Source organism: Scardinius erythrophthalmus (assembly GCF_964197995.2).
Source record: "Scardinius erythrophthalmus genome assembly, chromosome: 16".
Taxonomy (NCBI): domain Eukaryota; kingdom Metazoa; phylum Chordata; class Actinopteri; order Cypriniformes; family Leuciscidae; genus Scardinius; species Scardinius erythrophthalmus.
Window position 1 is genome coordinate 7,669,848 of NC_138236.1, and position 12,193 is coordinate 7,682,040.

Genomic DNA, 12,193 nt, shown 5'->3' on the forward strand with positions numbered 1-12,193 from the left:
ATTCTTCATGTCGGAAAAGATGGTGGGAAAGGTCCGCAGCCCTTTACTGAAGTCCGATGGGAAAAAATCAAGCAATGTGCGTAGGAATGGCTCAAAACGTCGGACACTACGGAGCTAACGTTAGCTGTTGCTAATAAACATGTTGCCCTCCTGGACAAACTGGTCTCTGATGTCCCAACAACTACGGGTTTCACCCGGCCTGATATCGGCGTTTTATAGGCTAGACAAAAAAAACGCTTGACTTGTGTGTATGTGCGTGATGGGTAGGTTTAAGGGGTCGGGTTAGTGTGTGTGTGTGTGTGTGTGTGTGAGAGAGAGAGAGAGAGATGGGTAGGTTTAGGGGTCAGGTTAGTGTGTGAGAGAGAGATGGGTAGGTTTAGGGGTCAGGTTAGTGCAGTGGTTCTCAATCCTGGTCCTGGGGACCCACAGCTCTGCACAGTTTGTATGTCTCCCTCATTTAACACACCTGATTCAGATCATCATCTCGTTAGGAAAGAGCTCTATGAACTGAACTGGGAGTGTCAGATAAAGGAGACATATAAAATGTGCAGAGCTGTGGGTCCCCAGGACCAGGATTGAGAACCACTGGGTTAGTGTGTGTGTGTGTGTGTGTGTGTGTGTGTGTGTGTGTGTGTGTGTGTGAGAGAGATGGGTAGGTTTATGTGGTTGGGTTAGTGTGTGTGTGAGAGAGATGGGTAGGTAAATAAATAAATCAAAATTAAATCTTGTTTACAATAATCATTCCTGTGAATATGTACATGTAGTGCAGTTACTGCTCGTGTATGCAAATTAACAATTCACCATTAAATGTGTTATTTTTAAAAGTGTTTTTCTTTGTATACTTTTGAGTTTAACTTTGAGTGAGATTTGAGGTGGCGGGGGGGGGGGTGGTTGCAAAAAAAAACTTGCATCACAATAAGTGTATTGTGATTGTCAAAACATTTTAGTAACTAAACTGAATTTTGACAACATGTTACAATGTTTATATGGTACAATTTCTGGTAAGCTAAGTTTTTTTTGTTTTTTTTTACAAATTTCTTAAAGAAATTTCACTTTTTTAATTCAATTCTTGTAATTTTATTTAATGTTGACTCATTTGGATAAATATTACGTACACAAGATAGGCGTTCATTTTTCTCAAGAAAAATAGGCTACACACAGACAGCCCTATCAGCTGGCAGTATTATTTAAGGTTAAAAATAACTCAAATTAAATATAATGTGTTTTTTATTATAATAACAACTTTATTTAATGATATAAGTACAAATATAATAAATATGTAATATAGTACACATATTTAGCAAAATACTCTCTATAGCTCTTTTTCTAGCCAACTAACGTGCCTATATTATGGTCATTAAATGGCTTTTCTGAGAATGGATGTGTGGTGTGAGAGCGTGTGAAAAGTGTCAATTGCGATTTTACCTCAAATATTACCTTTGAATTGGAACAACATAATGAGAATTGGGATGTTAATGTTACAGTAGACGTTTTCTTGATAATCTTATCATGTTTACTGTCCCTAGATAGCAACTTCAGGTATATCACACATTTCAAACTGTTTTAAAATTTCAAAAATTTATTTTGTACTTCAAGTGGTAATTCGGCATTTTTGGGTTTATATGATAACAGGTTTGAAAGTGCAAAATTCCCTATGTTTTCCCTTTTTTTCAAAATGGGCACCTTTAGCATAATATTTCTCAAAAACTGCAAGATTGTGTGTGGAGAACTTTTTCCTAAGGAATCTCTATATATTTCTGATATTAAATATGTGGAACGAAACCCTATTTCTAGGCCTCTTTTAGGCTACTGACAGCGGCCTATCTCTCTCTCCTCACACACACTCACACACTAACCTGACCCCTAAACCTATCCATCTCTCTCTCTCTCTTTCTCTCTCACACACACACTAACCTGACCCTTAAACCTACCCATCTCTCTCTCTCTCTCTCTCTCACACACACACACACACTAACCCGACCCCTTAACCTACCCATCTCTCTCTCTCTCTCTCACACACACACACACACACACACTAACCTGACCCCTAAACCTACCCTTCTCTCTCTCTCTCTCTCTCTCTCTCTCTCTCTCTCTCTCTCTCTCACACACACACACACACACACACACACACACACACACTAACCCGACCCCTTAAACCTACCCATCACGCACATACACACAAGTCAAGCGTTTTTTTGTCTAGCCTATAAAACGCCGATATCAGGCCGGGTGAAACCCGTAGTTGTTGGGACATCAGAGACCAGTTTGTCCAGGAGGGCAACATGTTTATTAGCAACAGCTAACGTTAGCTCCGTAGTGTCCGACGTTTTGAGCCATTCCTACGCACATTGCTTGATTTTTTCCCATCGGACTTCAGTAAAGGGCTGCGGACCTTTCCCACCATCTTTTCCGACATGAAGAATACACTTTACGGGTGTTAATCGAGCTTGATCGCCGCTATCAGATGAAGATGCGCTGCTTACGTCCTCCTCTGTTTACATGTGCGTAGTGATATTGGCTTGATTTCGGCTGTGACCTACTTACATTCTCGATGCTGATTGGTTGAAAATCGAGCTCAACCGTTTTAGACGTCTCAATACGCAATCAATATAGTGCGCCAATAAATACACTTTTCTCATTAACTGCAGGAAAATGCGTGGAGAACTTTTTGCTTGGATACCTTTTATTAACGTTGAACATATTGAGCAAAAGAAAATTTAGTGCCCCACTTGGTGGAACGAAACCCTATTTCTAGGCCTCTTTTAGGCTACTGACAGCGGCCTAAAAAGGTTTGATTGCATTTTCCAATCAAAATACCAGTGCTTGCAAAGCAGCTTTCAAAAGCTTGACATAAGTTTAGATTTTAGGCTTTGGTTCAGAAACCGTCTGCAATGTAAAGGAAGTTATATGGTTAAATAGATGAAAAGACTAATCAGATTTAAGTATGCAAATACTATAATGATATATTATAAATGGAACATTAAATTAATATAAGAGATACCTTAAATTTATTAAAGAGGTAGAAAGTTTACAAAAGCCAAAAATATATAACACACCTAAGATTAAAAGATTACAATTAGGATGGATGGATGGATGGATTATTTAAATGAATGTATAAGCCGTTTAAACTTAAAAAAAATAATTGCAGATTTTGTGGAGAAGAAAAATAGACTGTCTGAGGAATATCAGCACTGTAAATATGATTCATCATCATCCTCCCAAACACATCGCTCTTGGTGATCCTGGCATCACACATTTAATGATCAGATCAAATCAACACTCATGTCACTCATTTATGCTGCTTATCTAACCGAGAATCTGGAATGGAACCGAATCTGGAATGGGATCTGCGTTCCAACACAGAGAGTCATGAACACAGTTAACCTGAAGAGAGATCCACGGCTGATTTCATACATCACAACTCACACCAAGTTGTGTTCAAGGACACTTCAGTGTGTGTGGCGAAGCCATGATCAAGAATGAGTTCACAAACTAGGGTGAGAGTTTCACTGGGAGTGCACATTTTAGTTTTTTGCAAGCCAAATGATCCAATTGCAATGATAAAAAAAAAAAAAAAAAAAAACGGCAAGGTAGCAAAAAAACAGATCGAGCGCAGGAGGAGAGAAGGGTCAAAGTGTCTCCCAGCAGGAGTTCTGACTGATCGGTAACCATGAGCTCATCAACAAGACAGTCACAGCATGACATCAAACCAGCCTTTAAAGACAGAAACACACATCTTCAACAGCTGTTCACTAAACCAGGTGATTAGCAGGATATTTATGGAGCTGCAGCGCTGTAACGTGCGAAACACTAACAACAACAAAATAAATGTTTGTGTTTACAGACTCATTCTGTGGTAAATGCATGAGAGGGGCCAGACCGAAATCAAAACATGGATACAAGGACTAATAGAGGACAGGATGAAACCAGGGGCTAGCGAGAGAAAGACTGAGCATTGACAGTGGATCAGAACAGGAGAAGATAAAGAGAGTGTGATAAAGTGGGATGTCAGAGCAAAGAAACATTGTGATTGATGATAAAAGCTGCCGTTGCACACACACAAACACACACCCTCATTTACACATCATGCACCATCTCAGCCTCCAGTTGCTACAATCTCCAACCCGTCACCTCCCCTTATTTGACAATAGTGGGTGAAAATTTGCTCACAATAATTTGAAACTGCATTTTCCATTTAAATAAAATAAAATAATGTAAAATAAATAATAAAAATCCCTATTTAAATGACTTCGCTTTATTAATTATTATTTCACTTTTTCCTTGCATATTTGAGACAATCAGAATGGGAATTTATGTCACTCACAACATTATGTACAAGATGAGTCTCTGTCTCTTTGCTAAACTACATCTGTCACTGTGATTTTGTTCCTTATATTTTAATTTTGTCGGCTTAATGCAACTAGTTTGTCATCACATTAAGTGCAAGATAATAAATAAAATAGAAAAACTATTATACAAATTTATTTAACATCCAAACATGTCTGATAATAAATGTAATACAATAAATTATATATATATATATATATATATATATACATATACATATATAAATGTATATATATATATATATATATATATATATATATATATACACACACTCAAAGTTTTGTCATGAAACTATAGATGGCACAGACTGATAGGTTCTTAACTTAATCTGCTTGCAATCATTGTTCTCTATAGGGCACATTGCTGTAGCAGTTGTACCACACTTTCAAAGCCCTCCTTCTCCCCAACTCCACCTGTGTAAATCAGCTATGGGTAATTCATGTATGCTTTGTACAGCAGCAACATGTCTTACTTTCTCACAGCAGCGTGTCAGTATATGCATTGGTCCCATATAGAGGTGGGCGATATATCGTTTAGACGATAATATCCAAATTGTTGTCTGGACGATATGCAAAATTGGGATATCGAATATTTCATAATTTGTACAATCCGACCCCCCAAACATGAAAAGAGCTGAAAGAAGTTAAAGAGAAAACAAATAACGCACACTATAACCTTCTAAACAATTATATGTAGCGATTTTTAACACTGTAGTGCAGTACTATTCCCGGAAGCAACCTCCGAGTGGCCCAGCCCATGGTCCCGTGTCGTCAAAAACGCACATTCATACGTAAATTCGAAATAGTGCGCACAGAAGCACATGTGCAAAACCGGTTTGTTTAATGATAAATTAATTATTTTTATTTTATCATATGTCATTTTACAAACCTACGTTTTTGCGCATGTGCTCCTGCACGCACTTTTTCAGTCAGAACACAGCAATCAGAGGAGGACGCGCTGAAAACTGTAATGCTGTTCTCTTCCTTCATAACTCGTACTGAGAAGGTTTGAGTTGCAGAGGAATTTGTGACTGTTTCACCTGTTCAACCACATCAAAGTTTCGTAATTAGTAAGTCCGTGCTTTTTCTCTTTTTTTCTTATGTGCTGAAGGGCTGCTGTGCCTTGGTGAAACGGTGTTTGTAGGCTACGTGAAGAGCTCTTTTCCAAAACGCTATAAACCTAAAAAGCTGCCTCAAAGAACCAGCAAAAGTAATGATTATGAATATGTAAAATATTGCAATAAGACATTTTAATTGTTTATTAATTTCTGTGTCGGCTGCAAAGAAGAAGTTGACGATAGGCTATAGACTCGCGATCTTCGCAGTAGGCTAGTGAACGCACCCGTGAAATGCACATTTATTAGGCTACATAGTTTTATTTTGTTTTGGATGGTTTTGTTTAGAACCAGCTTTCTGTAAATATATTTCACATTTTTTAGGCCTGTGAGGCGAGTAGGCTACGGTCCGGTTCATGATGATATAATCTCCAGTTTCAAGTCAAGCACCTTATGTTGTGATTGCTATTTACTTTTTATGTATTAAATCCATGAAATGTGTTAATGAAAATTTTATTAAAATTAAGATACAATTAATACAAAACGAAATTCGTTTTAAAGAAAGGCTTTGTGCTTTCTGTTTTGAGGTCTCTGTGAAAGTTTGAAAGTCTTAGTGCCGCTTTCAGAGTGCTCGCGTCCATAATGGAGAACTGTCACGTAATATTGTTTTTTCCTCATAAATGCAAACACGAAAAATAAAAGACAAAAGACTTTTTTAAAAAGACAAACCATCAATTTTTGAGAAAAAAAAGGATTTATAGCGTTTTGGGGAAATAATTGATGGATTTATAGCGTTTTGAAATGAATTTTTTTTACTTTGAATTAATCATCAACAATATTGTTGTTTGATTTAATAATCACTGTTGCAAGAGGTGCCTAGGTCCTTTTTTTTTTTTTTTTTGTAAGTGGGAAAAGTATAGGGGCTACCTCAGATTCTGTTTAGTTAGCTCCTTTATTGTTTTTTTTCTATAGCCTACACTAATAGGTCAAATGCAGCAAGTCAAAAGACCAACTGGACCTTCTTTGCCAGTTTGCACACATTTATTTGAAGGATGGCAAAAATATCGTCTGAATATCGATATCGAGATATTGGAAAAAAATATCGAGATATTCATTTTTGTCAATATCTCCCACCCCTAGTCCCATACTTGTTCTGCAGCAGCGACAGCACATATACATACATATACATACACACACACACTCACATTTACTGTATAGTATATATATATAGTCCTAAGCTTTCTATAATAACAATAATAACAAGAAAATAATAACGTTTGTATCTGTATATTGTACCAGGTGTAGATGCAGTGGTGGAAAGCTGCAGTATACTGTATAGTACTTTGTGAAATCCAAAGGTAAAGGCTGATGACAGATTTCAGCTTTAATAGCTTTGGGATTTGAATAATTTATAAGGAAAGTCCCACAATTCCCCATCCCATTCCATCTTCACATACACACACACACACACACACACACACACACACACACACACACACACACACACACACACACACACACACACACACACACACACACACACTGCCCTACAAACATTTTAATATGGCACTGTCACATGACTAGAAAATGGATCTCATTTCTCATGTAAAGCTTAATGGACTGATTCATTGTGTGAGACAGACACAGAGAGAGCGAGACATGCTAATTAAAGAGGGAAACCAGAGGAATAGAAATTAAAGGTTTACAGAATAAAGAACAGATTGTGTGTCAAGTAGCACCGTATTATCTGTGTGTGAGGTGAAAAGGTTCTGTTGCAGACATTTGCCCTGTTCCAAAAACCGAATGAGCTGCTTACCTGAACTGCATTTTAAGACATCATGCCATAATTATGACGCCATAATACCTTTAATTTTAAGGTAGCATTGCATGTGTTCTTTGGAAAGAAAACAACAGTATGCCAGGATGCAGGAGTCCCATATAAATCTGATATTTCAGAGAAATGCATTATTTTAGGTTTCTTCCTCAGCAAGGAAACATCAAATTGATCCGAAGTGACAGTTAAGATATTCATGTTACAATTTTTTTTTTTTTTTAAATAAATGCAGTTCTTTTGAAATTTTGATTCATCGGAGAATCCAGGGGGGAAATTAAGCAGCTGAACTGTTTTCAACATTGATATTAATAAAAAGAAATTCCTTGAGCAGAAAATCAGCACATTAGAATGAATTCTGAAAATTTACTAAAATAGAAAACAGTTATTTTAAGTTGTAATACTATTTCACTGGTTTTACTGAAAAATGCAGCCTTGGTGAGCATATACTTCTTTCCAAAACATTAAAGTCCAGATGAAACAGAAGTTTTGATTGTTTTTCCCTATTGTGACGTATATCCGAGTGAAATGGTTTCTCGAACAAGAAAAAATTGTGGTTTAAAAACATTTTTTTTTAATGGATAAAATAGTAAACTGTTTATTAAACTAACCATGTTTCTATCATCTAACCTTATTTCTCTTTTTAGGCCTAACAAAACTAACACTTTGAAACACAATGTACTAAAATGTTCTGTCCTGGGTTTTTGAATGTTGTATGTTGTGTTGCCTTTTACTTTGGTTGTGTGAGTGTAAAAATAACAAATATAGGAAATGAAACTAGACAGATGACTAAGTTTGAACCTTTAAAGTAATCATTAAAACAAAGTTTGCTTTACCTAGTAACAAAAGGGTTTGCATATGAAGAACCAATCAAATTCATATCATTTTGCCATACCTCCCTATTCTATAAAAACTGTTGTATTCGTGTTAGCTGGTGGGATTCTCAATGGAATTTGTCTGAGATCCTCCGGCCTTGCTTCTTCTTGGGGGAGATTCTCTGAGAACTGCTTGAGAGATCCTCCGGCCGTGATTAAAGCATTTAGAGGACATTTGCTGAAGTCTGTTTGTCGATTATTCCTGCGCAGGAAGTAAGCTAGTTAGGGGAACAGGTATTAGACTCAGCCGCCGTCGATGTGTAGACGCGCTAGAGTATAGGATTAGACTCAGCCGCCATCGATGTGTAGACACACTAGAGTATAGGATTAGACTAAGCCGCCATCGATGTGTAGACACACTAGAGTATAGGATTAGACTCAGCCGCCATCGATGTGTAGACACACTAGAGTATAGGATTAGACTCAGCCGCCATCGATGTGTAGACACACTAGAGTATAGGACTGATTAGCACCCAGCCGACGTTGATGTGTAGACACGCTAGGGTATAGGGTTAGACTCGGCCGACGTCGACTGTAGACACGCTAGAGTATAAATATTATAGGACGTAGTTAGGTTTAGGGAAAAATCTACGACAAAATGTAGGACGGGACTTGATTTTGTCCACTGGTCAATGGTAATTGAGGGTTGTGGTTTGCTATTGCTGTGATCTCATGTGAGATCAAACTTGTGAACAATAGCTTTTTCTTTATAAATATACAGGTATATATTTGCACACAATAACATATATGCAAATTTATAAGACAAGTTCATGTTTTTTCTTCTGTCTCATGCATATGCAACATCTTTAGAGATTATGGAGTGTGTAAGTCTGGTTCTAGACCCTGGAGACCAGCAGAAGAACATCTCCCCTGAGAACAGGACACCATCTAGCACAGCAAACCCTAATCTCTGATCTAATTAGCACTCAAATGCTGCAGTTCACTTTTCATATGGCACACTTAAAACGAGTGTAATCAAATGTTTTGTAGCAGTAGACGGTGTGCAGTTTCCACCATTTAGATTCCATTGAATTCCATTTAGATTCCATTCACGCTGTGATATATGTGTTTGAGATTAAGATAGTGACTCGAAATCCCTTTTGAGAAAACACAATGTTCATTAGAGACTCATGCCTGTTCATGTTCACACACAAAAACAACTACAGCACATCAGACAGAAATGTACGGTGACCGGGAGGGGACATGTTCGGTTCACTTATTTTTGTCGTGGCCACAACATATAAACTCGTGGGAACGTGATATTAAGTCGTGGGAACGTCATAATATCTCGTGGGAACGTCATATTAAGTCGTGGCCACGAGATCATTTTGTTGAGGTAACGACATCATTATGTCGTGGCCACGCGATGCAAAGTCGTGGCCTCAAGATCATATGTTGAGGGAACGATATATTTTTCTCGTGGCCACGAGATCATTTTGTTGAGGTAACGACATCATTATGTCGTGGCCACGCGTTGAGGGAGCCACAGCGGCCAATACTGAAACTGTACCATAGACTGGGCTACAGCAGAGATGGAGATGACAGAATAAATAACATTTTACTTTAATTAGGAATGTCATATAAAGATATAGTGCGGTCTTTGGCATTAAGACATGGGTACGTTATAAGTGAAAGACATGAAGCGCATTCTTAGACTTTTTTGTCGCACGCATATTTAGGGACCGTCTCAAAATTACATGCGACATTGGCATAAAACATTTCTAACTTCAATAGCAGTTGAAGACAATGACTTACAGTCATAAAACCAACTGTACATTGTTCACCCAGGTCTCATGTATGATGCACACCTTTTATATTTTTGATATTTATGACAATAAACTGCTAAGTCATATGCAGATATTGCTATGTATTTTACTACTGCCACATACCTGACACCTAGATGAACAATGTAGGCCTACAGTTGGTTTTATCACTGTAAGTCATTGTCTTCAAATGCTATTGAGCTTTAAATATGGTCAAATTCTGTGTATGATGATCACACAGTAGTGAAATGCATAGCATTATTTGCATATGATTTAGCAGTTTACTGTCATAACAAAAATCTAAAAGGTGTGCATCATACATGAGACCTATATGAACAATGTACAGTTGGTTTTATGACTGTAAGTCGTTGTCTTCAAATGCTATTGAAGTTAGAAATGTTTATGCCAATGTCGCATGTAATTTTGAGACGGTCCCTAAATATGCGTGCGACAATAAAGTCTAAGAATGCGCTTCATGTGTCTTTCACTTATAACGTACCCATGTCTTAATGCCAAAGACCGCACTATATCTTTATATGACATTCCTAATTTAAAGTAAAATGTTATTTCTTCTGTCATCTCCATCTCTGCTGTAGCCCAGTCTATGGTACGGTTACAGTATTGGCCGCTGTGGCTCCCTCAACGCGTGGCCACGACATAATGATGTCGTTACCTCAACAAAATGATCTCGTGGCCACGAGAAAAATATATCGTTCCCTCAACATATGATCTCGAGGCCACGACTTTGCATCGCGTGGCCACGACATAATGATGTCGTTACCTCAACAAAATGATCTCGTGGCCACGACTTAATATGACGTTCCCACGAGATATTATGACGTTCCCACGACTTAATATCACGTTCCCACGAGTTTATATGTTGTGGCCACGACAAAAATAAGTGAACCGAACATGTCCCCTCCCGGTCACCGTAGAAATGAATGATATATAAGGCATCTGTTTAATAGAAATAAACATCATGTTAAAGTGTGAGAGCATTTGTTAATGTGTGTGTTCTGAAACGCTGAAGTCAGTAGGCCTATTATAAAGTGTGTGCTGAGCTCTTCAGCTCTTTTAAACTTGCAGCACTGCTCGTGTTCCCAAAGAGACAAAACTGCAGCCTAAGCAAACAAGAGACCTGCGAACATCCAGCCTTATCAACACACACATTTACAGTAGGCTACTAACAAATGATCACTACAATTAAATGAAATGTGCTCAGGAAGAATCAGCAAAATGTAACCATAAAACATGGACGAGCTCACGGACACAGGAAAGGTCTTTGCAATGTAAGAAAGATTTGGTGTATTTCAAAGAGAGACCCTTCCCCCCATAACAATTCTGAGGGGAGCAGGTGCAGTCGTTCTCATTGTTAACGTGTGTGTGTTTCACCAGCCCCTCCCACTGAGCTTGTTAATATCAAAAATGTTCATTATTTACACTGGTTTTCCTTCACAAACAAATAAAAAAAGATTTACACAGAACTGTTTGAAAAAGGTTTTTTTTTGGGGGGGGGATTCTTTGATGAATAGAAAGTCCAAAAAAAGAACATTTATTTGAAATAGAAATCTTTTAATTATTTGTAACAATGTAAATGTCTTTGCTGTCAATATCAATTAATTGAATGCATCCTTGCTAGTTGCTACATAAAAGTATTAATTTATTTTAAAAAGTAACACTGATCCCAAACTTTTGAACGGTAGTATAAATATATATACAATGTGTATATATATACACACTCACCAGCCACTTGTTTAATTGCTCGTTAATGCAAATACCTAATCAGTCAATCTCATGGCAGCAACTCAATGCATTTAGGATACACACCATCTGCTGAAGTTCAAACTGAGCATTAGAATGGGGATGAAAGGTGATTTAAGTGACTTTGAACGTGGCATGGTTGTTGGTGCCAGACGGGCTGGTCTGAGTATTTCAGAAACTGCTGATCTACTGGGATTTTCACGCATAACCATCTCTAGGGTTTACAGAGAATGGTTCTTTAAAAAAAAAACATTGAGCGACAGTTCTGTGGGTGAAATGCCTTGTTGATGCCAGAGGTCAGAGGAGGATGGCCAGACTGGTTCAGCTAATAGAAAGGCAACAGTACCTCAAATAATCTCTCGTTAGAACCGAGGTCTGCAGAAGAGCATCTCTGAACACACAACATGTCAAACCTTGAAGCAGAAGAGCATCTCTGAACACACAACATGTCGAACCTTGAAGCAGAAGAGCATCTCTGAACACATAACATGTCCTGCTTTTATCAACGGTTCAGGCTGCTGTGGTGTAATGGTGTCTGGGATACTTTCTTTCCACACGT

General features: G+C 37.8%; 1 protein-coding gene across 1 annotated transcript in view; it reads right to left on the reverse strand.

Annotated features, from left to right (window-relative positions):
• adam22 (ADAM metallopeptidase domain 22) overlaps positions 1 to 12,193 on the reverse strand; it is a gene marked incomplete at its 5' end in the record, with an annotated part of 67,792 nt that overhangs the window by 44,638 nt on the left and 10,961 nt on the right. The gene's annotated exons all lie outside the window — the stretch shown is intronic.